The following is a 24,681-nucleotide window of genomic DNA, read 5'->3' as shown; positions in this document are numbered from 1 at the left end:
TTTGTCTGGTCTTCTGGTTCTTATTTCTCCTTCTGATGTGTTCTCTCTGTGTGGTCTGTTGTCCTATCTGTTTGTTCTGTGAAAATGTAGAGTCCGCCTTCTCTTTGTTAGTGTGTAGCATGTGATGCCTTACCTAGTTCAATGTCCGTGGTTTGGGGTGGGGATTTTTTGTAGGGCGGGGGCTAATGTTTTAATTTCCTCGTGGTTTGTTTGTTTCTTTTCTGCCTTATATCTCCTTTTCCCTTATTTTCCATAAATTTTTGTTTTTGAGTTAAATAATTAAAAAAAAATGTTTATAAATACATTTTTTGTTTTGTTTTTTGTTATTGTTTAGGGGTTGGTTCTGTTATATTACTGTCGTAGTTTTGCTATCTGTTTTTATATTTCGTGCGAGTTTACTTTCATAGTCTATCTTCCCTTTCTTAATAATTTTTTTAGTCATTCTTTGCTGGCTTTTAAAAGCTTCCCAATCGTCTGTCCTCCCACTAGTTTTGGCCACTTTGTATGCCCTTGTTTTTAATTGGATACCGTCCTTTATTTCTTTATTTTGCCACAGATGGCTATTTTTTCTTTTACACCCTTTCCTCCTCACTGAAATATATTTTTCTTGAGAGTTATGAACTAGCTCCTTAAATGTACACCACTGTTCATCAACCGTCCTACACGTTAATCTATTTTCCCAGTCCACTTTAGGCAACTCTGCCCTCATACCTTTGTAGTCTCCTTTATTTAAGCTTGGTACGCTGGTTTGAGATCCAACTTTCTCGCCCTCCATCTGAATCTGAAATTCAACTATGCTATGGTCACTCATTCCAAGGGGATCCTTTACCAGGAGATTGTTTATTAATCCTGTCTCATTACACAGGACTAGATCTAAGATAGCCAGCCCCCTGGTTGGTTCCATTACATATTGTTCAAGGAACCCGTCCCTTATGCACTCTATGAACTCTTCCTCAAGGCTACCCTGACCAATTTGATTTGTCCAATCAATACGGAGGTTAAAATCACCCATGGTTATTGCTGTTCCCTTTTTACAAGCACCCACTATTGCTTGGTTTATACTCCGACCAACAGAGTTGCTACTGTTAGGAGGCCTATAGACTACGCCCACCAGTGATTTTTTCCCCTTATTATTCCTTATCTCCACCCAAACTGTTTCAACATCCTGATCATTTGAGCCAATGTCGTCTCCCACTATTGCAGTGATTCCATCCTTTATCAACACAGCTATTTTGTTTCCCTGGAGTTCCTATTATGAGTTTCAGAAACTTCAGTGCCAAGTGGACCAGGTGTTTAAAGATTTCCCTCTTTCCAAGTTGCTGTAAGTTAAAGGTACAGAGATTGATTTCCCCCTCATTATGCATCTTTAGTAGTTAAACAAAAATCCTTCCTGTTCGTAGTGAGTCACATTCTGCACTGGGGGAGACGGCTGGTGGCTTCAGCCTTTAAAATACTCCTCCTCTTGTTCAAATCCCTCCAAGGCCTCGCCCCTCCCTATCTCTGTAACCTCCTCCAGCCTGCCAATCATCTTAATAAGGAGAAACAATTTTCAGTGTCAGAAGGGTCGGTAACCAGAGTGGAGTTGAGGTAGAAGATCAGCCATGATCTTACTGAATGGTGGAGCAGGCTCGAGGGGCCAATGGGCCTACTCCTGCTCCAATTTCTTGTGTTCTTAAAGGCTAATGGAAATGCAGAACTCGATGTTGCCCATATAACTGAGGCTGGGGGCCAATTGAACAGGCTCAAGGGGCCGAATGGCCTATTCCTCTTTCTATGTTCCTACTTACAGTGATGACTTTTGTAAACAGCTTTTACAGGGGTTTAGAAGGGGAGGATACGCCGAGGGGATTAAACCTGGGCCCCTCCTGTTCCTATGACTCAGTCACACTGGTCAGTGCCTGTACCCACTGAGCCATTGGGAGGATAGTCCAGTGACCCTGCTGGAAAATGCACATGTGAGGCCTCAGGCGAGGGCAATGGAATAGCCTGTCGACACTCACTGTCGAGTTTCACACATGGACATTGGGCACATGGGTCACATATTGGAGAGAAACTGCTGAGTGTAGAACTGAACCCAGCCAGAGTCAGCACATTCAGGGGGGGAGGGGGAGAGGAACCAGTGAGTGTAGAACTGAACCCAGCCAGAGTCAGACATTAGTGAACCAGTTGGGTTTTTACGACAATCCGGCCGCTTTCAAGGTCACTTTGTTGTCATGCATACCCCACAAAGTAGCAGATTCATTAAATTCAAATTACTAATCTGCCTCTTTGTTTTCTCTCTCAAACTCCCTTTTTTCTGTTTTAAATTAATTTTACAGGGTATTAGAAGGGGAGGATTTGCAGACGGGAAACTCAAATCGCAGACCGTATCAAGATCTGACAGCGTCACTCGATTCATCGGGACCTGAATATCATCGGCCTCTCAATATGGAAGCAAAAAGCACCGTTGACAGTGGGGAGAAAGTGTACACGTGTTCTGTGTGTGGACGAGGCTTCAGCCAAATCTCTGGCCTATCGAGACACAAGCGCAGTCACACCGGATGGAGAGGTCATCCACCTGCTCCGAGTGTGGGAAGGGATTCACTCAGTTATCCAGCCTGCTGACACACCAGCGAGTTCACACTGGGGAGAGGCCATTCACCTGCTCCGAGTGTGGGAAGGGATTCACTCAGTTATCCAGCCTGCTGACACACCAGCGAGTTCACACTGGGGAGAGGCCGTTCACCTGCTCCGAGTGTGGGAAGGGATTCACTCGTTCATCCCACTTTCTGATACACCAGCGAGTTCACACTGACGAGAGACCTTTTAAATGTCCGGACTGTGGGAACTGCTATAAAAGATCTGGGGAACTGACATACCATCAACATGTTCACAGTGGGGAGAGACCATTCAGGTGCTCTCACTGCGGGACTGGGTTCAGTCAATCATCTAAACTCGCTGTACACCAGCGCACTCACACTGGGGAGAGGCCGTTCACCTGTTCTGAGTGTGGGAAGGGATTCACTCAGTCATCCGACCTTTTGAGACACCAGCGAGTTCACACTGACGAGAGACCTTTTAAATGCCCAGAATGCAGGAAGTGCTATAAAAGTTCCAGGAACTGAGCTGCCATCAACGTGTTCACACAGGGGAGAGGCCGTTCACCTGCTCTGAGTGTGGGAAGGGATTCACTCGTTCATCCAACCTGCTGACACACCAGCGAGTTCACAAGTGACTGCGGGGGTTGGATTCTGCTGTTATTGCTGCTGTTAATCACATCCAGGACTGAACCATGTTCATTCTGACAGTTGGGGTTTGTTTCTGCTGATGTTAATAACCCTATAACTGGGCTGGAGTTTAATATTCTGGATGAATGGGAAATAAATCAGCTTTGCTTTAAACACATTGCTGTAGATTTTTGTCTTTCCCACCTGAGTGTTTAGCATCACCTGGCTGGAGCTCAGAGAGGACAATCTGGGGGTAGGATCATACGGTGGGAACAGAACTTCAGCCTGGACACAGTCCTTCAGGGCCACACTGAGAGGGGCAAACAGCACGTTGGTCTTTCTCGTCTGTCTGCACTGACAGCAAAGTCGCCATGCAGGTTAATCTTGAGCTGTGTAAGAAATGTTCCCAGTGCTCTCTTCCATGGTTCAGACTCCTGGGCATGGAACAGAAGGCTCCTTTAGAAATGAACCCCAGTGCTTTGTTTACTTTTTAAATGGCTGTATTAACCCGCGTCGCTACTTTTAGTGATTTGTGTATCTGTACCGCTCGATCCCTTTGCCGCTCAACCCCATTTATACTCTTATTTCCCAAATAGAATATGGCCTCCTTATTCTTCCTACCAAAACGCACCACCTCACACTGATCTATACTGAAATTCATTTCCCAATTACACACGCATTCTGCAAACTTATTAATGTCTTGCATTTTGTCACAGTCTTCCTCAGTATTAACTCTACCTCCCAATTTGTGTCATCTAAAAATTTGGAAATTGTACTTCTGATTCCTGAGTCCAAATCCTTTATTTAAATGGTGAAAAACAGTGGTCCCAGCACCGATCCCTGTGGAACACCACCTCCCACCTATTGCTAGAACAGTGGTCCCAGCACCGATCCCTGTGGAACACCACCTCCCACCTATTGCCAGAACAGTGGTCCCAGCACTGATCCCTGTGGAACATCACCTCCCACCTATTACCAGAACCGTGGTCCCAGCACCGATCCCTGTGGAACACCAACTCCCACCTATTGCCGGAACAGTGGTCCCAGCACCGATCCCTGTGGAACACCACCTCCCACCTATTGCCAGAACAATGGTCCCAGCACCGATCCCTGTGGAACACCACCTCCCACCTATTGCCAGAACAGTGGTCCCAGCACAGATCCCTGTGGAACACCACTCCCACCCTTTGCCAGTCTGAGTAGCTACTCTTAACCCCTACTCTCTGTTTCTTGTTTTATAACCAGCTTGCTATCCACAACAGTATGTAAGATCTACAAGATGACCAAAGTCAGGCCGCGTGGAGTGAAGGGCCAGGCAGCAGAGTGGATGGAAAAATGGCTGCTAAACAGAAATCATTTGTTGAAGTTGAGGGCAGTTTGTTGCCATATTTTCATCCATTCTGTTACCTGACCTTTGACTCCACACGACCTGACCGTGGTCATTTTGTCAGACGGTACATACTGCAGACACAGTGAACCAGTGGTGGGAGGGGGTGGAGATTGAGTCCTGGACAGGGACATTGATGAAGTGGATTTCTCTGAGTTTTGAGGCAGCGCTAGTGGCATTTTCACCTCTTTCCAGTTTTTTAAATAATCTTATTGCCAGTTTATTAAAGCCATTAAAAGCCTCTCCGATAGGTCGTACAATACAATGAGGCCTGATAGCTTTCTATCAGAGTTAGAATCACAGCTAGAAAGCATTTAGTGACTGAGCCAGACTGGGCCGGGCCTAAGGTGCGAGTTAGTGATGGAAAAGTGGTGGCCAGTGTACTTGGCCCCAGGGCTGAGAACCTGGGCACTCAGGTCTCTGTATCATTGATGAATTTTGTTCATTGCCCAGTCTCAGTCGAATGGCGGGTCATCTTGCTGTCCAGTGGAGGCGGGGATCCCCAGTGGAGGGCTCTCCATGCAGGGTGCATAAGAACATAACAGATAGGAGCCGGAGTAGGTCATTTTGGCCCTTCGGGTCTGCTCCGCCATTTAAGAAGATCATGGCTGATCTTCTACCTAAACTCCATCTTCCTGCACTATCCCCATATCCCTTAATTCCCTTAGTTCCCCAAAAATGATCGCCTTCTGTCTTGAATCTACTCAACGGCTGAGCATCTACAGCTCTCTGGAGTAGAGATTTCCAAAGATTCACCATCTTCTGAGTGAGGAAATTTCTCCTCATCTCTGTCCTAAATGTCCTACCCCTTATTTTGCAGCGTGGATGAGCACACAAATCGATTTCCGCACACAGAGCAGGTGAGCGGCCTCTCTCCAGTGTGAACTCGCTGGTGTGTCAGCAGCGTGGATGAGCAAGCGAATCCCTTCCCACACATGGGGCAGGTAAATGGCCTCCCCCCCCAGTGTGAGTGCATTGTTGTGCAATGAGGGTGAATGACTGAACCTCTTCCCACGGTGAGAGCAACTGAACTGTTTCTCGTCAGTGTGAACTCGCTGGTGTTGAATCAGATCCTCAGTGCTTTTAAACCAGTTCACACCGTCGGATTATTTAAAAGGTTTCTCATCAGTGTGAACCTGTTGGTGTTTCAGAAGGTGTGATGAATTAGTGAATCCCTTCTCACACATGGAGCAGATGAACAGCCTCCCCCCAGTGTGCCTGTAGCGATGAGTTTCCAGCTCAGACGGGTAACTGAATTCCTTCCCACAGTCCACACATTCCCACGGTTTCTCCGTGGTGCGGGTGTCCTTGTGTCTCTCCAGGTTGGATGATCAGTTGAAGCCTCGTCCACACAAAGAACACCTGTACGGTTTCTCCCCGCTGTGAATGGTGCGATGTGTAACTGGTTAAAGCTCTTTCCTCAGGCAGTGCACTGGAACACTCTCATTCGGGTGTGTGTGTCTCGGTGCTTTTCCAGTCACACTGATGTTTGAAATCTTTTCCCACAGACAGAACAGACAAACATTTTTCCTTCCACATTCAAAGGCCGATGATATTCAGGTGGTGATGAAACGAGTGACTCTGTCAGATCTTGACTATATGTTTGGTTTGATTTTCTCGTCTGCAAATCCTCCCCTTCTAATACACTGTAAAAGGAGTTTACAAAAATCATCACTAAGTACAGGATAGAAATTCAGAAGAGACAATTCTAGTTTAAATGGAACATTCTTTCCTCTCTTCTTTCCCCTAAAGTTGTAAATCCCCGTCCCACACACTCTCCCTCCTTCCTGTACTGAAGCCCAAATCCATTGCACCATCTGCAACGTTTTCCCTTGTGGTCGACTTCTCTCCTCCCCTGAAGGTGCTGACTCTGTCTGGGTTCAGTTCTGCACTCACTGGTTCCCCTCCCTCTCCTCCCCTGAAGGTGCTGACTCTGTCTGGGTTCAGTTCTACACTCACTGGTTCCCCTCCCTCTCCTCCCGTGAAGGTGCTAACTCTGGTGGGTTCAATTCCACACTCACTGGTTCCCCACCTTTTGTGAAATGCTTTGGGCACTTTATTAAACATATACCCAGCAGAAGCACATTAATCTAATGGGAGATCACTGACACATGAACAGCCAGCGTGGGAGCCTCCTGAGAGTCCGGCCCCATTACAGCTTGTATTTACAAGAGCTGGGACAAGGAAAGAGTCCCATTCAAATCACTGGTACATTTGATAACTAAAATAATAATTTTGCCTTAATTTATAAACGCTCCCTGACCAGTCCCCATTTCTCCTACATTTACAAACGCTCCCTAACCAGTCCCCATTTCTCCATTTACAAACACTCCCTGACCGTCCCCATTTCTCCTACATTTACAAACGCTCCCTGACCAGTCCCCATTTCTCCATTTACAGACACTCCCTGACCGTCCCCATTTCTCCTACATTTACAAACGCTCCCTGACCAGTCCCCATTTCTCCTCCATTTACAAACGCTCCCTAACCAGTCCCCATTTCTCCATTTACAGACACTCCCTGACAGTCCCCATTTCTCCATTTACAGACGCTCGCTGACCAGTCCCCATTTACAGACGCTCCCTGACCAGTCCCAATTTCTCCATTTACAGACGCTCCCTAACCAGTACCCATTTCTCCTCCATTTGCAGACACTCCCTGACCAGTCCCCATTTCTCCATTTACAGACGCTCCCTAACTAGTACCCATTTCTCCTCCATTTACAGACACTCCCTGACCAGTCCCCATTTCTCCTCCATTTACAGATGCTCCCTGACCAGTCCCCATTTCTCCTCCATTTACAGACACTCCCTGACCAGTCCCCATTTCTCCATTTACGGATGCTCCCTGACCATTCCCCATTTCTCCTCCATTTACACATGCTCCTTGACCAGTCCCCATTTCTCTTCCATTTACAGACACTCCCTGACCAGACCCCACTTCTCCTCCATTTACAGACGCTCCCTGACCAGTCCCCATTTCTCCTCCATTTAGACGCTCCCTAACCAGTCCCCATTTCTCCTATATTTACAGACACTCCCTGACCAGTCCCCATTTCTCCTATATTTACAGACACTCCCTCACCAGACCCCATTTCTCCTATATTTACAGACGCTCTCTGACCAGTCCCCATTTCTCCTATATTTACAGACACTCCCTGACCAGTCCCCATTTCTCCTATATTTACAGACACTCCCTCACCAGACCCCATTTCTCCTATATTTACAGACGCTCTCTGACCAGTCCCCATTTCTCCTATATTTACAGACACTCCCTGACCAGACCCCATTTTGCTTCCATTTACAGATGCTCCCTGACCAGTCCACATTTCTCCTCCATTTACAGACGCTCCCTGACCAGTCCACATTTCTCCTCCATTTACAGACACTCCCTGACCAGTCCCCATTTCTCCTACATTTACACACGCTCCTGACTCGTTGGGGATTTCCTGGCACTTCCTGGTTGACCTGGAGTTTGTGTCTGAAACTGGCGGGTAGTTGTGAGGAGGTGGATAATGCGGAGTGTTGTCTCTCGGGTCTGGGCCCACACTTGGTGTGTGTGAAGACCCCCCAGGGGTTAGGAAAAGCGGGGGCGGGGCCAGAGCAAGTAGTCGGCTGGTCTTCCAACCAATCAGTGTCCGAGGGGCGGGGCTTGCGGCACCCAGTGGGCGGGGCTGAGCCCGGATGTCCCTGATTGGCTGAAACTCTGCCCCATTGTTAAAGCTGATTTCTCTCAAACTCCAGGAGGAAACGGGACCTTCCTGTTGTGGCTTTAAACAGATGGAACCCTGAAGGGTGGAGCAAACATTGCAACATTTGTTTGTGAAATGTATTAATTCAGGACAGACAGCAGGGATTCAGGAAATAACACAATGCAGTGAGAAAGGAAATGCAGTGGAGGTTGTGTAGATGGATTGTCAAAAGGTGTTTGATAAGGTGCCGGACAGGAGGCTTGTTGATCAAATTAAGGCTCACGGTATTAAAGGGAGTGGGGCAGTGTGGAGAGGAAGTTGGGTAAAAGGCAGAAAACAGAGAGTAGTGGTTAATGGATGTTCTTCAGACTGGAGGGATGTAAACAGTGGTGTCCCCAGGGTCAGTGTTGGGACCAATGCTCTTCTCAATATAGAAAAATAATCTGGGCTTGGGTATATGGGGCACACGATAAAAATCCCCAGGGAACACCAAAAAGGGCCCATGGCCAACTGTGAAGAGTACTTTAAGTGCCTTCATTGTCAATACACAGGTTAGTAATTGGGGCAGGTAGATGTGAAATGAAATTTAATTCAGAGAAATATGCTGTGATAGATTTTGGGAGGAAATGGTAAAACTTTCAATGGAGCAGAGGAGCAGAGAGATTTAGGGTTGTAAGATTCTAGCTAATTCCTTATCTTATTAAGGACTGAGAGTCTAGTGTTAGAACATAAGAACATAAGAAATAGGAGCAGGAGTAGGCCATCTGGCTCCTCGAGCCTGCTCCACCATTCAATAAGATCATGGCTGATCTGATCCTGGCCTCAACTCCACTTCCCTGCCCTCTCCCCATAACCCTTGACTCTCTTAATCTTTCAAAACTCTGTCTATCTCCACCTTAAATATGTTCAATGATTATTATTAGCAATTTTAATATCTTAAGAAATATAATTTGACCAGATTCTCTGTGCTCTACCACAACTGATATCCTAGGGGTAACATTTGCTAATGCAGTTCAGGAGTGTTTAAATTAATATGGCAGGGGGATGGGAACCTATGCAGCGAGACAGGGCGAAATAATATGGAGTCAGAAACAGATGGTAGAAAGGTAAAAAGCAATAGTGGAAGGCCAGGCAAACAAAGGCAAGAGACAAAAAGGGCCACACTACATCATAATTCTAAAAGGACAAAGGGTGTTAAAAAAACAAGCCTGAAGGCTTTGTGTCTTAATGCAAGGAGTATCCGTAATAAGGTGGATGAATTAACACTGCAAATAGATGTTAACAGATATGATGTGATTGGGATTACAGAGACGTGGCTCCAAGATGATCAGGGCTGGGAACTCAACATCCAAGGGTATTCAACATTCAGGAAGGATAGAATAAAAGGAAAAGAAGGTGGAGTAGCATTGCTGGTTAAAGAGGAGATTAATGCAATAGTTAGGAAGGACATTAGCTTGGATGATGTGGAATCTATATGGGTAGAGCTGCAGAGCACCAAAGGGCAAAAAACGTTAGTGGGAGTTGTGTACAGACCTCCAAACAGCAGTAGTGATGTTGGGGAGGGCATCAAACAGGAAATTAGGGGTGCATGCAATAAAGGTGCAGCAGTTATCATGGGTGACTTTAATATGCATATAGATTGGGCTAACCAAACTGGAAGCAATACGGTGGAGGAGGATTTCCTGGAGTGCATAAGGGATGGTTTTCTGGACCAATATGTCGAGGAACCAACTAGAGGGGAGGCCATCTTAGACTGGGTGTTGTGTAATGAGAGAGGATTAATTAGCAATCTCATTGTGCGAGACCCCTTGGGGAAGAGTGACCATAATACGGTGGAATTCTACATTAGGATGGAGAATGAAACAGTTAATTCAGAGACCATGGTCCAGAACTTAAAGAAGGGTAACTTTGAAGGTATGAGGCATGAATTAGCTAGGATAGACTGGCAAATGATACTTAAGTGGTTGACAGTGGATGGGCAATGGCAGACATTTACAGACCGCATGGATGAACTACAACAATTGTACATCCCTGTCTGGCGTAAAAATAAAAAAGGGAAGATGGCTCAACCGTGGCTATCAAGGGAAATCAGGGATAGTATTAAAGCCAAGGATGTGGCATATAAATTGGCCGGAAATAGCAGCGAACCCGGGGACTGGAAGAAATTTAGAACTCAGCAGAGGAGGACAAAGGGTTTGATTAGGGCAGGGAAAATAGAGTACAAGAGGAAACTTGCAGGGAACATTAAGACGGACTGCAAAAGCTTCAATAGATATGTAAAGAGAAAAAGGTTAGTAAAGACAAACATAGATCCCCTGCAGTCAGAATCAGGGGAAGTCATAACTGGGAACAAAGAAATGGCAGACCAATTGAACAAGTACTTTGGTTCGGTATTCATTAAGGAGGACACAAACAACCTTCCGGATATAAAAGGGGTCAGAGGGTCTAGTAAGAAGGAGGAACTGAGGGAAATCCTTATTAGTCGGGAAATTGTGTTGGAGAAATTGATGGGATTGAAGGCCGATAAATCCCCAGGGCCTGATGGTCTGCATCCCAGAGTACTAAAGGAGGTGGCCTTGGAAATAGCGGATGCATTGACAGTCATTTTCCAACATTCCATAGACTCTGGATCAGTTCCTATGGAGTGTTGGGTAGCCAATGTAACCCCACTTTTTAAAAACAGGGAATTATAGACCGGTCAGCCTGACATCAGTAGTGGGTATAATGGTGGAATCAATTACTAAGGATGTCATAGCAGCGCATTTGGAAAGAGGTGACATGATAGGTCCAAGTCAGCATGGATTTGTGAAAGGGAAATCATGCTTGACAAATCTTCTGGAATTGTTTGAGGGTGTTTCCAGTAGATGTGGTATATCTGGACTTTCAAAAGGCTTTCGACAAGGTCCCACACAGGAGATTAATGTGCAAAGTTAAAGCACGTGGGAATGGGGGTAGTGTGCTGACGTGGGTTGAGAACTGGTTGTCAGACAGGAAGCAGAGTAGGAGTAAATGGGTACTTTTCAGAATGGCAGGCAGTGACTAGTGGGGTACCGCAAGGTTCTGTGCTGGGGCCCCAGCTGTTTACATTGTACATTAATGATTTAGACGAGGGGATTAAATGTAGTATCTCCAAATTTGCGGATGACACTAAGTTGGGTGGCAATGTGAGCTGCGAGGAGGATGCTATGAGGCTGCAGAGTGACTTGGATAGGTTAGGTGAGTGGGCAAATGCATGGCAGATGAAGTATAATGTGGATAAATGTGAGGTTATCCACTTTGGTGGTAAAAACAGAGAGACAGACTATTATCTGAATGGTGACAGATTAGGAAAAGGGGAGGTGCAACGAGACCTGGGTGTCATGGTACATCAGTCATTGAATGTTGGCATGCAGGTACAGCAAGCGGTTAAGAAAGCAAATGGCATGTTGGCCTTCATAGCGAGGGGATTTGACTACAGGGACAGGGAGGTGTTACTACAGTTGTACAGGGCATTGGTGAGGCCACACCTGGAGTATTGTGTACAGTTTTGGTCTCCTAACTTGAGGAAGGACATTCTTGCTATTGAGGGAGTGCAGCGAAGGTTCACCAGACTGATTCCCGGGATGGCGGGACTGACATATCAAGAAAGACTGGATCAACTGGGCTTGTATTCACTGGAATGAGAGGGGATCTCATCGAAACGTTTAAAATTCTGACGGGTTTAGACAGGTTAGATGCAGGAAGAATGTTCCCAATGTTGGAGAAGTCCAGAACCAGGGATCACAGTCTAAGGATAAGGGGTAAGCCATTTAGGACTGAGATGAGGAGAAACTTCTTCACCCAGAGAGTGGTGAACCTGTGGAATTCTCTACCACAGAAAGTTGTTGAGGCCAATTCACTAAATATATTCAAAAAGAAGTTAGATGTAGTCCTTACTACTAGGGGGATCAAGGGGTATGGCGAGAAAGCAGGAATGGGGAACTGAAGTTGCATGTTCCGCCATGAACTCATTGAATGGCGGTGCAGGCTTGAAGGGCCGAATGGCCTACTCCTGCACCTATTTTCTATGTCTATGTTTCTATCAGAGTAAACATGCAAGTCCCGCATGTCCACAGTAACTGACACGATGTCAGCCCACTGGATAGAACCTCGGGTGCCCTGAGCTTGATCTCCGGTGTCTCCAGTCCTGACTGCCCCCTTACATCAGTCTCCCGTCACTTTTATACCCTGCAGTGATCCACCTCTGGCACCAGACTCTTCTTTGTCTTCTCTGCTGGGTTTTGGCAGGAAGCTGGGAAAAGACAGCTGGAATTTCTCTAATCTGTGATTTACAAGGACACTTTCCCTGGTTCACAGCAGTTACTTTTCTTCAGTAATTTTCTCATCATCCCTAAACTCCCCTGCCTGCTGTTAGTTGTTATTTTTTATAGTTTCACAATTATAGGTATAAACATCACATGTTATAATCTAATCTATTGTGTTACTCACTCTGGTTTGAGCTTACATTGTGGTTACTAACAGACAAACCCTGTTCTTTCCCCTGATCTGATTACAGATTCCAACAGTGGGTTCAGTGAATGGAATGTCTTATCAGTGTTGCCATGGCAACCTGTCTGCAGCGAATCGATTGTTTGAGTTTCTAACTCAGACTAAACTTCTCTTTCACGCTATACACATTATATCAGCCAGTTTATGTCAATGTGTTTTAGCCATGTTATGTTAATATCTCTCAAACCTACAAGGGGATCAGATACAGAAACCTTGAAAAGTAGGAGGACAAGTTGATAAAGTGGTTTAAAAAGCACATGGGATCCTAGGTTTTATAAATAGGGGTGTGGAGTACAAAAGGGCAAAGGTCATGTAAACCTGCACAAATCATTGGTTAGGCTGCAGGTCGAATATTGTGTCAGGCTTTAGGGCATCTTACACCAGGAAGGATGTCAAGGCCATGGAGAGGGTGCAGAGAGATTCACTGAGATGATACCAGGGACAAGAGCCTTTAGTTATTGGGGAGATTGGAGAAACTGGGGCTCTTTTCATTAGAACAAAGGGGAATTGGAGATCTGAGGGAGGTGTTCAAAATTTGATCAGGTAAATGAGGATAAACTATTTCCACCAGTCGGTGAGTCAGTAACTCGAGGGCATCAAATTCAAATCATCACCAAAAGGCTCAGACCCAGAAAGGAACTATCGAACACTCTGTACAACAATATTCGGGACACTCACTGTCTCTCCGGATCTGTGTCCAGGGAGAAGCTGATGGGTTTCTCTTATCTTTGGGTTAAATTTTGTTCTCATCGAGGTTATGGATGTCAGTGCTGGGGAAATGGGATATTCTGAGCACCTAGTGTGTGCCTAAACACTCTCCAGTCAGGTACAGCACGGGTTAGATACAGAGTAAAGCTTCCTCCACACTGTCCCATCAAACACTCCCAGGGCAGGTACAGCACAGGATTTCAACCGAGGCCCCATCAGCTCTCAACCAATATCACTCAAACTGATTATCTGGCCATTGCTGTTCATAGCAGCTTGCTGTGCACAAATCATCTGCTGCATTTCTGATACAACAGTGAATGTACTTCAAATGTACATTGATGTTGTGGTATTTCATTGGCTGTAAAGCACTTTGGGACATCCTGAGGTCATGTGAGGTGCTGCATAAGGACAGGTCTTTGTTAAATGGAGGAGAAAAGCTCCAAAAAAGGAACAGTTGGTAACAGGACAACAATTAGTCTCCTCTTATATTGGAAAAATCAAGGAATCGACAAACTGTGTGTTGGAACCAAAGCTATATCCAGAAAGCTATGTCAGATATCCAGAAAATTAAACTCCGGCCCAGTTACAGGGACACACAGCCCAATTGTCAGAATGAACAAGGTTCAGTCCCGATGTGATTAACAGCAGAATCCAACCCTGCAGTCACATGTGAACTTGCTGGTGTTTCAGCCGGTTGGATGGATCAGAGAATCCCTTCCCACACACAGAGCAGGTGAACGGCCTCTCCCCAGTGTGAGTGCGTTGGTGCATCATCAGATGATTTCTGATTTTAAAGCTCTTCTCACAGTCAGAACATTTAAATGGTCTCTTATTGGTGTGAACAAGCTGGTGTACAGTGAGGTTGGATGACTGAGTGAATCGCTTTCCACACACACAGCAGATGAATGGTCTCTCCCCTGTGTGGATACGTTGGTGTATCATCAGCTCCATTTTGGTTTTAAAGCTCTTCTCACAGTCAGAACATTTATATGGTCTCTTATCAGAGTGAACAACTTGGTGTGCAGTGAGGCTGGATGAACGAGTGAATCTCTTCCCACACTCTGAGCAGGTGAACGGCCTCTCCCCAGTGTGAGTGCGTTGGTGCATCATCAGCTGATTTCTGCTTTTAAAGCTCTTCTCAGTCAGAACATTTAAAAGGCTTCTTATTGGTGTGAACAACTTGGTGTGTAGTGAGATTGCATGACTGAGTGAATCCCTTCCCACACACAGAGCAGGTGAACGGCCTCTCCCCTGTGTGAAAAGATTGGTGTCTCATCAGACTATTTCTGCTTTTAAAGCTCTTCTCACAGTTAGAACATTTAAAAGGCCTCTTACTGGTATGAACAAGGAGGTGTGTAGTGAGCTGGGATGACTGAGTGAATCCCTTCCCACACATGGAGCAGGTAAACAGCCTCTCCCCAGTGTGTACTCGCTGGTGTCTCAGCAGATCAATTTTGGTTTTAAAGCTCTTCTCACAGTCAGAACATTTAAAAGCTCTCTCATCAGAGTGAACAAGTTGGTGTGACAGTAGATTCGCTGAACAAGTGAATCCCTTCCCACACACGGAGCTGGTGAACGGCCTCTCGTCAGTGTGAACAAGTTTATGGCGCCTCAGCTCCCCGGAGCTTTTAAAGCACTTCCCGCAGTCCGGACATTTAAAAGGTCTCTCGTCAGTGTGAACTCGCTGGTGTGTCTTCAGCTGGGAAGAAATAGTGAATCCCTTCCCACACACGGGGCAGGTGAACGGCCTCTCCCCGGTGTGACTGCGCCAATGAATTTCCAGCAGGGACGGGGAACGGAATCCCTTGCCACAGTCCTCACATTCCCACGGTTTCTCCATGGTGCGGGTGTCCTTGTGTCTCTCCAGGTTGAACGATCAGTTGAAGCCTTGTCCACACGCACAGCACGTGTACGGTTTCTCCCTGCTGTGAATGGTGCAATGTTTTTTACGGCTGCGTAACTGGTTAAAGCTCTTTCCTCAGGCAGTGCACTGAAACACTATCACTCGTGTGTCTCGGTGCTTTTCCAGTCACACTAATGTTTGAAATCTTTCCTCACAGATAGAACAGACAAACATTTCTCCTTCCACATTCAAAGGCCAATGATATTCAGGTAACGATGAATCGAGTGACTCGGTCAGATCTTGATGTGATGTTTGGTTTGAGTTTCCCGTCTGTAAATCCTCCCCTTCTAATACGCTGTAAAAGAGTTTACAAAAGTCATCAATGTAAGTCCAGGGTAGGTAGAAAATCTAAACAGACAATTCCAGCTTCTATGGAATATTCTTTCCTCTTTTGTTCCCACAAACATGTGATCCAATCAAACTAAAAGAAGCCAAAATAAGCAACAAAAGCAAAGGGCACCTTCCCAACTGAACCAGAATGTTGTTCCCAGTGTGTATGAGACACTCTATACCCTGAGGTGCCACCGTCGCGGAAGGCATCAAGGAACCAGTGCACACCACATGCTCCCTCTCCAGGGCCATCCGGGCACCGACAAGGCAAAAGACCACAAGAATTAGGTGCAGGAATAGGCCATACGGCCCCTCGAGCCTGCTCCACCATTCAATAAGCTCATGGCTGATCTTCAAACTCAGCTCCACCTTCCTGCCCTATCTCCATATCCCTTGATACCCCAGAGTCCAACAATCTATCTATCTCAGTCTTGAATATACTCAACACCTCAGCACCCACAGTCCTTTGGGGTGGAGAATTTCAAAGATTTACAACCCTCTGAGTGAACAAATTCCTCCTCATCTCAGTCTTATAATGGCCAACCCCCTTATCCTGAGACTGTGGGCCCTATTCCTAGATTCTCCAGCCAGGGGAAACAACCTCTCAGCATCTACCCTGTCAATGCCCCTCAGAATTTTACATCTTTCAATGAGATCCCCTCTTATTCTTCTAAACTCCAGAGAGTATAGGCCCATTCTACTCAATCTCTCCTATTAGGACAATCCCCCCAACTCAGGAATCAATCTGGTGAATTGCACTCCCTCTAAGACAAGTAGACCCTTCCTCAGATAAGGACCCCAACACTGTGCACTGCAGGTGTGGTCTCACCAAGGCCTTTTACAGTTGTAGCAAGACTTCCTTATTCTTGTACTCCAACCATCTTGCAATAAAGGCCAACATGCCTTCCTAATTGCTTACTGTACCTGCATGCCAGCTCTCTGTGTTTCCTGTGCGAGGACACCTAAATCTCTCTGAACACTAACATTTATTAGTTTTTCACTTTTTAAAAAATATTCTGTTTTTCTATTCTTCCTACCAAAGTGAATAACCTCACATTTCCCCACATTATGTTCCATCTGCCACCTTATTGCCCACTCACTGAAACTGTCCATATCCCTTTGCAGGGTCTTTGCGTCCTCCTCACAGCGTACTTTCCCACCTGGCTTTGTATCGTCAGCAAACTTGGATACACTGTACTTGATCCCTTCATCCAAGCAGGGAGGTCCTGCTGCAACTGTACAGGGTATTGGTAAGGCCGCACCTGGAGTACTGCGTGCAGTTTTGGTCACCTTACTTAAGGAAGGATATATTAGCCTTGGAGGGGGTACAGAGACGATTCACTGGGCTGATTCCGGAGATGAGGGGGTTACCTTATGATGATAGGTTGAGTAGACTGGGTCTATACTCATTGGAGTTCAGAAGGATGAGGGGTGATCTTATAGAAACATTTAAAATAATGAAAGGGATAGACAAGATAGAGGCAGAGAGGTTGTTTCCACTGGTCGGGGAGACTAGAACTAGGGGGCACAGCCTCAAAATATGGGGGAGCCAATTTAAAACCGAGTTGAGAAGGAATTTCTTCTCCCAGAGGGTTGTGAATCTGTGGAATTCTCTGCCCAAGGAAGCAGTTGAGGCTAGCTCATTGAATGTATTCAAATCGCAGATAAATAGATTTTTAACCAATAAGGGAATTAAGGGTTATGGGGAGCGGGCGGGTAAGTGGAGCTGAGTCCACGGCCAGATCAGCCATGATCTTTTTGAATGGCGGAGCAGGCTTGAGGGGCTAGATGGCCTACTCCTGTTCCTAATTCTTATGTTCTTATGTTATGTTCTTATTATGTTTAATATAGATTGTAAATAGCTGAGACCAAAGCACTAGCACCCCACTAGTTACAGCCTGCCAACCGGATAATAACCCGTTTATCCCTAATCTCTGTTTTCCATCCGTTAACCAATCCTCTATCCATGCTAATATATTACCCCCAATTCCATGTGGCGCATCAAATGCATTTTGGAAATCCTGCAATATTACATCCACTGGTTCCCCTTCATCCACCCTGCTAAAAAGGTAATAAATTTGTTCAACACGATTTCCCTTCCATAAAATCATGTTGACTCTGCATAACCAGACCATGATTTTCTAAATGCCCTGTTACCACTTCTGTAGTAATGGATTCCAGCATTTTCCCAATGACTGATGTCAGGCTAACTGGCCCGCAGTTCCCCGTTTTCGCTCTCCCTCCTTTCTTGACCGTGGAAGTGAGGCAGGCAGCCAGAGTGACCCACCCCCGGGCCCCGCCCATTCTGGACCTACAAGTTGCTGTTTTAGCCAGGCCCAGGAGAAGAACCTCTGTCTTACTCACCCTCACTCCGCACCGGGCGACCAAAGATTAGGAGCACGGAGCTAAATTGTAACCAAGAGTTAAGGAGCAGCCCCTTCAGGTAACTATTGAGGGGTTGCAACCTCTCACACTGAATATATACATGGCCCATGGACTCCTCTAGGCCACAAACATCACAGACGGCCCGGGAGTAGGATGAAGCAGAAAAAGAATGCGTATGACAGATGTCAGGTCGAGAATATATCTGAGAGATCTAACGGTTTATGTGCACAAATCATTGAAGGTGGCAGGACCGGTTATGAAAGCAGTTCAAAACGCTTCCGGGATCCTAGGCTTCATGAATAGAGGTTTAGAGTACAAAAGCGTGGAAATTATGATCAACCTGTATAAAAGACTGGTTCGGCCTCAACTGGAGTAGTGTGTCCAATTCTGGGCACCACACTTTAGGAGCGATGTGAAGGCCTAAGAGAGGGTGCAGAAAAGATTTATGGGAATGATGCCAAGGATGAGGGACTTCAGTAATGTGGATAAACTAAGAAGCTGGGGTTGTTCTCCTTAGAGCAGAGCAGATTTAACAGAGGTGTTCAAAATCATGCGGGGTCTGGACACAGTAGATAGAGAGAAACTGTTCCCATTGGTGGAAGGGTCAAGAACCAGAGCAAGTGGTCAGGATCCGGAATGCACGGCCTGAAGGGGTGGTGGAGGCTGAGTCAAAAGGGAGTTGGATAAGTACCTGAAGGAGGGAAATCTTTAGGTCTAGGGGGCAAAGGCAAGTGAGTGGGACTAGCTGAGGTGCTCTTGCAGAGAGCCGGCAAGGGTTTGACAGGCCGAATGTCCTTCAGTGCTGTAACCATTCTGTGATTCTAACGACACCTAGCTCTACCTCACCACCACTTCTCTCAACCTCTCCACAGTCTCTAATTTGTCAGACTGCTTGTACAACATCCAGTAGCAGGTGAACAGAAATTTCCCCATCACAAACTCCGGTCTCTAGCCACCAACTCCATCCCTCTCTCTAGCATCTGTCTGAGGCTGAACCAGACTGTTCGCAAACTTGGTGTCATATTTGACCCTGAAATGGGCTCCGAGCACATATCTGCACCTTAATTAAACACCCATTTCCACCCCCATAACATTGCTCGTCTCCGCCCTTGCCTCAGCTCATCTGCTGCAGAAGCCCTCAAGCAGGCCTTTGTTACCCCTAGACTTGACTACTCCAACAAACTCCTGGCTGGCCTCCCACAATCTACCCTACGTTATCCTGAGGTCATCCAAAACTCGGCAGCCCATGTCCTAATTCGCACCAAATCCCGTTCATCCATCATCCCTGTGCTCGCTGACCTACACTAGCTCCATTTTGCAACACCTCAATTTCAAAATACTCATCCTTGTTTACATATACCTCCATGGGTTCGCCCCTCTCTATCTCTGTAATCTCCTTCAGCCTCATAAGCCCACATCTCCCCATTTATCTGATCTCCTCAAATTCTGCCCTCTTGAGGATCCCTAATTATAAACACTTAAACCATTGGTGGTCCTGCCTTCTGTTGCCTAGGCCCAAAACTCAAACTCCCTCACTCTGCAGGTAGGAGGTTTAGAGGGTAAATTTCTTCACCCAGAATTTAGTGGGAGTCTGGAACTCACTGCCTAAAAGGGTGGTCGAGACAGAAACCATCATAACATTTAAAAAGTACTTGGATCTGCACTTGAAGTGCCGTAACCTACAGGGCTACAGATCAAGAGCTGGAAAGTGGGATTAGCCTGGATAGCTGTTTGTCGGCCGGTACGGACACGATGGGCCGAAATGGCCTCCTTCCATGCTGTAAGTTTCTGTGATTCTATGATTCTAAATCTTTTCGCCTCGGTGACAAATTATAACACTCCTGTGAAGTGCCTTTGGATATTTTACTACATTAAAGGCGCAATATAAATAGAGGCTGCTGCTGTGAGGTGATGAAGAGCCTGTTGCCCAGGTTACTGCTGTGAGGTGATGAAGAGCCTGTTGCCCGGGTTACTGCTGTGAGGTGATGAAGAGCCTGTTGGCAAGGTTACTGCTGTGAGGTGATGAAGAGCCTGTTGCCCAGGTTACTGCTGTGAGGTGATGAAGAGCCTGTTGCCCAGGTTACTGCTGTGAGGTGATGAAGAGCCTGTTGCCCGGGTTACTGCTGTGAGGTGATAAAGAGCCTGTTGCCCAGGTTACTGCTGTGAGGTGATGAAGAGCCTGTTGCCCAGGTTACTGCTGTGAGGTGATGAAAAGCCTGTTGCCCAGGTTACTGCTGTGAGGTGATGAAGAGCCTATTGCCCGGGTTACTGCTGTGAGGTGATGAAGAGCCTGTTGCCCAGGTTACTGCTGTGAGGTGATGAAGAGCCTGTTGCCCAGGTTACTGCTGTGAGGTGATGAAAAGCCTGTTGCCCAGGTTACTGCTGTGAGGTGATGAAGAGCCTATTGCCCGGGTTACTGCTGTGAGGTGATGAAGAGCCTGTTGCCCAGGTTACTGCTGTGAGGTGATGAAGAGCCTGTTGCCCAGGTTACTGCTGTGAGGTGATGAAGAGCCTATTGCCCGGGTTACTGCTGTGAGGTGATGAAGAGCCTGTTGCCCAGGTTACTGCTGTGAGGTGATGAAGAGCCTGTTGCCCGAGTTACCGCTGTAAGGTGATGATGCACCTGTTGCCCAGGTTGCTCCGTCTCGCGAGCATTGGGATCCCAAAGCTCCGCCCACTCATTGTTCCTGCCCAAGGTGGCCGCGCATGCGCCGTGACCCCGCCTTGTGCAAGATGGCGGCCAGTGATCCCGCTGACCCGGGCCTGTCACCGCGGGGCAAACACGAGGCCTGTGCATTCTGATTCCGCGCTTGAGGCCTACACCGGGTGTTTATTAAGCTCCCCGGCCCAACCACGGGTCCACATCCTCCCCCGCGCCCACAATCTCCTACCACCTACCCGAAGCGTCTCTTCGACCAACGTCTGCTGTACCAGCCGCGCATGCTCATTGAGGGAGATCCGGGCTCAGCTCCGCCCACCGCAGGAAGCTCCGCCTCATTCTCACTCCGATTGGTTGGAGGACCAACCGCCCGCTCGGTCCTCCAGCTCCGCCCCCGCTCTTCCTATTGTTCCGGAGCTGGCGTCAATCGCCCGGGCAGTGTGAGCTGAGCATGCGCAGAGCGAGCACTGGAGACACACGGACGGTGAGACGAGCTCAGGCTGGAGCCGGACTCTACACCGGGTGAGAATCAGCGGGGCGCAGGGGAGTCATCGATCGGCAAGTGGGCGGGGAGGCTTCATAAACAACTGGTGTAGGCCGCAAGCCCCGAGTAATAACCCGAAACTCCCGCGTTTGCAGCGACGGATTTTTTTCTTCCGGTAACAGGCCCCGATTAACCGCCATCTTTGTGCAGGAAGGCGGGAAGGTTCAGAGTGCAGCCCGCTCACTTCATGGCGTAACCGCGCATGCGCAGCCAACTTGGCAGGACAACAATTAGTGGGCGGGGCTCCAGTGCCCAGGACTGAAATCATTGCCTCATTTATTTTATTCCCACTCTCCACAAATCGTATTTCTCACCATCTCTCCTGAAGGCGTTGGTAAGTGCCCAGCTTATCGTTTACATCCCACACAATTCTAACAGAAGAGCCCCAGAGCTGAGTCCCCTTGTATACTCCCAGGGTTAGACTCCCCATGTACAGTCCCAGGATTAGAATCCCCATGTACAGTCTCACGGTTTGAATCCCCATGTACAGTCTCACGGTTTGAATCCCCACGTACAGTCTCACGGTTTGAATCCCCATGTACAGTCGCAGGTTTAGAATCCAGCACACGGAAGTGGAAATTAGGCTTCAGTGTTACAAGTTTCATCAGTTACAGCCTTTTAAAATGTTTGTGGTCAGGTATTCAAATTCCCGGATAACTCTAATCCTGGGTTTAAAGGAGGGGAGAGCTGTGTTTAAATCAAATAGTTTTTTGGAGATTTTCTGAGAGAAGAATCTGGTCAGTTTGAAACTCTGAAAGTGAAATAATTGGTTGGAAATTTCCAATTAGTTGTTTTTGACCAGGGAGGAGGAATTCTGTAACAAGGAAAGAACCGGGCAAGATTTGAAAGGTTTTAACAAAGAGTTCGAGAGACTCTTACATTTGGGATCTTTATTTTGTCCACTCGAGGAGTTAGATAACAAACTTCCTCATGTGAATGTAGAGCTGGAGTATTAGGCCGTGATCTGTTTACATGTTCATCTTCTGTTAAATACATTTTCTGAGTGAATTTAAATTTAAAACTTGGTTTGCAGGCGTGATACTCTATCCGCACAGCAAAGGTGAGAGAGATGCTGTGGGGCACATGCTAAGTCCCTAGCTGAAAGTGATTAACAGTCTAGGTTATGGGTTAAATGATCCCAGGCATGTGAAGGAACATTGTATAGAAACTAGAATTGTCTGTTCTGTATTTCTATCCTGTACTTACAGTGATGACTTTTGTAAACTCCTTTTACAGGATATTAGAAAGAGAGGATTTATAGATGGGAAACTCAAACCAAACATCATATCAAGATATGACAGAGTCACTCAATTCATCAGGACCTGAATATTATCGGCCTTTGAATGTGGAAGGAGAAATACTTGTCTGTTCTGTCTGTGGGAAAGGATTTCAAACATCAGTGTGACTGGAAAAGCACCGACACACACACCCGAGTGAGAGTGTTCCAGTGCACTGACTGTAGAAAGGGCTTTAACCAGTTACACAGCCTGAAAAAACATTGCACCATTCACAGCGGGGAGAAACCATACACGTATTCTGTGTGTGAACGAGGCTTCAACTGATCGTCCAACCTGGAAAGGCACAAGGACACCCGCACCACGGAAAAAGCGTGGAAATGTGGGGAATGTGGGAAGGGCTTCAATTACCCGTCTGAGCTGGAGATTCATCGACGCAGTCACAGTGGGGAGAAACCGTTCATCTGCTCCGTGTGTGGGAAGGGATTCACTAAGTCATCCAAACTGCTGATGCACCAGCGAATTCACACCGGGGAGAAGCCGTTCACCTGCTGTGTGTGTGGAAAGGGATTCACTCTGTCATCCAACCTGCTGGCACATAAACGAGTTCACACTGGAGAGAGGCCGTTTACCTGCTCTGAGTGTGGGAAGGGATTCACTCAGTTATCCACCCTGCAGAAACACCAACGAATTCATACTGGGGAGAGACCGTTCACCTGCTCTGAGTGTGGGAAGGGATTCACTCATTCATCCGGCCTCCTGAATCACCAGCAAGCTCACACTGGGGAGAGGCCATTCATTTGCTCAAAATGTGGGAAGAGATTCACTCGGTCATCCAACCTGCTGGCACACAACAAGCAAGTTCACACCGGGGAGAGGCCGTTCACTTGTTCCGTGTGTGAGAAGGGATTCGCTCAGTTATCCAGCCTGCTGACACACAAACGAGTTCACACTGGGGAGAGGCCGTTCACCTGCTCCGAGTGTGGGAAGGGATTTGCTCAGTTATCCACCTTGCGGAATCACCAGCGAGTTCACACTGGGGAGAGGCCGTTCACCTGCTCCGAGTGTGGGAAGGGTTTCACTGATACATCCAGCTTGCTGAAACACCAGCGAGTTCACACTGGGGAGAGACCGTTCACCTGCCTCGTGTGTGAGAAGCGATTCAGTCGGTCATCCAACCTGCTGGCGCATAAACGAGTTCACACTGGGGAGAGGCCGGTCACCTGCTCCGTCTGTGGGAAGGGATTCACTGCACTAGCCAGTCTCCAGAAACACCAGCTAGTTCACACTGGGGAGAGGTTGTTCACCTGCCTCGTGTGTGAGAAGCGATTCAGTCGGTCATCCAACCTGCTGGCGCATAAACGAGTTCACACTGGGGAGAGGCCGGTCACCTGCTCCGTCTGTGGGAAGGGATTCACTGCACTAGCCAGTCTCCAGAAACACCAGCTAGTTCACACTGGGGAGAGGTTGTTCACCTGCTCGGAGTGTGGAAAGGGATTTACTCAGTCCTCCAACCTGCTGGCACACAACAAGCAAGTTCACACTGAGGGCAGGCCATTCACTTGCTCCGAATGTGGGAAGGGATTCGCTCTGTCATCCGGCCTCCTGAAACACCAGCGAGTTCACACTAGGGAGAGACTGTTTACTTGCTCCAAATGTGGGAAGGGATTCACTCGGTCATCCGACCTGCTGGTACACAACAAGCGAGTTCACACTGGGGAGAGGCCATTCTCTTGCTCCGTGTGTGGGAAGAGATTCATTGTGTCATCTGACCTCCTGAGACACCAGCGAGTTCACAATTGACTCCAGGGGTTGGAATCTGCTGTTAATCACATCCGTTACTGAACCATGTTCATTCTGGCAGTTGGAGTTTGTTTCTGCCGATGTTAATAACCCTACAACTGGGCTATAGTTTAATATTCTTTAAATGTCAAATAAATAGGCTTTCTTTTAAACACCGTGTGCCTAGTCCTTGATATCTCAAATGATAAGACGAGCTGATAGAGGACTTGTTCAGAACTGAGTGGAATACATCTTGGAACGGAGTTCCCACAACTTTTTAAAAGATGAATCTACAAGATGTCCAAGTCTGACATTCGATTTCAC

General features: G+C 47.1%; 2 pseudogenes; one reads left to right on the top strand and one right to left on the bottom strand.

Annotated features, from left to right (window-relative positions):
* The first annotated feature begins 2,351 nt into the window (after positions 1 to 2,351).
* On the top strand, positions 2,352 to 24,511 carry LOC139273550 (zinc finger protein 850-like; annotated as a pseudogene).
* Positions 5,396 to 14,629, bottom strand: LOC139272870 (zinc finger protein 879-like; annotated as a pseudogene).
* Positions 24,512 to 24,681: the final 170 nt, after the last annotated feature.

The sequence above is a fragment of the Pristiophorus japonicus genome, chromosome 9 (assembly GCF_044704955.1).
Source record: "Pristiophorus japonicus isolate sPriJap1 chromosome 9, sPriJap1.hap1, whole genome shotgun sequence".
In the NCBI taxonomy this organism is placed as follows: Eukaryota; Metazoa; Chordata; class Chondrichthyes; family Pristiophoridae; genus Pristiophorus; species Pristiophorus japonicus.
The sequence above is the reverse complement of the archived record's forward strand: the minus strand, read 5'-3'. Positions and strand labels throughout refer to the sequence as shown.